Here is a 1745-nt window from a genome sequence, read left to right as displayed (position 1 = left end):
TTCCTTGATTCCCTCGGACACCATTTCCTTCTTGGTGCAGACCTCAACGCAAAAAATCAACAATGGGGAGCTAGAACCACTAATTCCCGTAGAAGATCACTCCTGTCTGCAATCAATTCCCTTCATCATGCAACATTCTTTGTCCCAACTCTCCTACATGCTGCCCAACGTATCCCAACCGTAACCCTGACCTCCTGGACTTCTTTATACAGAAAGGATTAGGGCCTCTAAACACTTCCCTTTCACGCCTTGATAACCTATCTTCAGTCCACTAATCCTAACTATCTCCATATCCCCAATTCCTGTATTACATCCATTCTCATTCATAAGGCGCCCAGTAAACTGGATTTCCTTTTCCCGAATCTTAACAGACCAAATCGATCTTAAAATTTCTCTAAAACCCCTGAAAACCTAGATTACGCAGTCCATTCTTTTACAAACCTTATCCAACAAGCTGTCTGGTCCGCTTCCCCACCCTATAATGTCCCCAGTAAACGCATGTCAAATCCTATACCACCATATCTCAAACCGAGTGCCAGCTCAGAACATTATGGCAACGCACAAGACATCCTTCTGATCGTCGCTCATATAACCACTACTGTAAACTAGTTACGAGATAATTGTTCAACATGTTACTCATGACAATTCCCTCTGGAACATGACCAAAAGAATCCTAAAATCAAAACATATTTCCCACCCCCTCCCACGAAATGATATCACATGGGCAGTATCGGACGAAGAACTAGCCATTCACCTTTCTCACACATTCACTCCTCATCCTGAACTTCATACTGACCTAACCGAAACAATAGAAGAATATCGTCACCAATCCCACTTTCCTTACGACCTAGAGCAGTCAACCCTTCTGAGGTCAAATATCAACTAAGGATGCTAATTCCTCGTAAATCTCCACGGTATGATCTTCTGACTCCTCAAATCCTTCGCCAACCTCCTCCCAAAGCTATAATATTTCTTACATATCTCTATAATTCAATCCTAAGAACAACCCACTTTCCTATCCTTTGGAAACATTCCATTATAATTCTCTTTCCAAAACCAGGAAAACCTCCTAATATTCCTGCTTCCTATAGACCTATCAGCCTTAGTTGAATCGCAGAGTTTTTCCCTGGAGACATGCGTGCTGTCTTGGATGAAGGGGGTTGGCTGGTAGCACCTTGCCTGTAAGGAAAACTGCCACCAACTTCTCCAGGATCTTAAATAGAAAGGAGGATAAACTAATGGGTCGATACGCTCTAGAGACACTATAGTCCTCCTTCCCAATCTTAGGAATGAAAGCTATTAGTGATTTCCTCCAAGTCTCTGGTATATATCCTAATGCTAGAGAGGCTGTAAGAAGAGCCGTAATCCGGGGGAGCAGGATATTCATACCTTCCTTGAGCATATATGGGAGAATACCGTCCGTTCCTGGGCCCTTATAAGGCTTGAGCTCCACCTACCCACTTAATGGCCCCGTCCCTAACGATAGACTCCGCCAATGCCCACTCCTCCTCCTTAGCCTCTCTGAAGGAATCCATGTATGGAGGGTTGTCTATTGTACGGTGCTGGTAAACTGGAAAGTGTGTGTCAATTAAATGGGACAAAGTTGGACTCAAAAATGCTCCCATAACTTTTCAGCGCCTAATAAACACATTTTTAAGAGGAATTGACGAATCTGTTTGTCAGATCTATATGGATGATCTGCTAGTATTCAGTAAAAATGAAGACGAACATGTGCAACATCTACA

The sequence above is a fragment of the Halyomorpha halys genome, unplaced genomic scaffold (genome assembly GCF_000696795.3).
Source record: "Halyomorpha halys isolate HHAL.00 unplaced genomic scaffold, Hhal_1.1 Scaffold103.1, whole genome shotgun sequence".
Classification (NCBI taxonomy): Eukaryota; Metazoa; Arthropoda; class Insecta; order Hemiptera; family Pentatomidae; genus Halyomorpha; species Halyomorpha halys.
The sequence above is the reverse complement of the archived record's forward strand: the minus strand, read 5'-3'. Positions refer to the sequence as shown.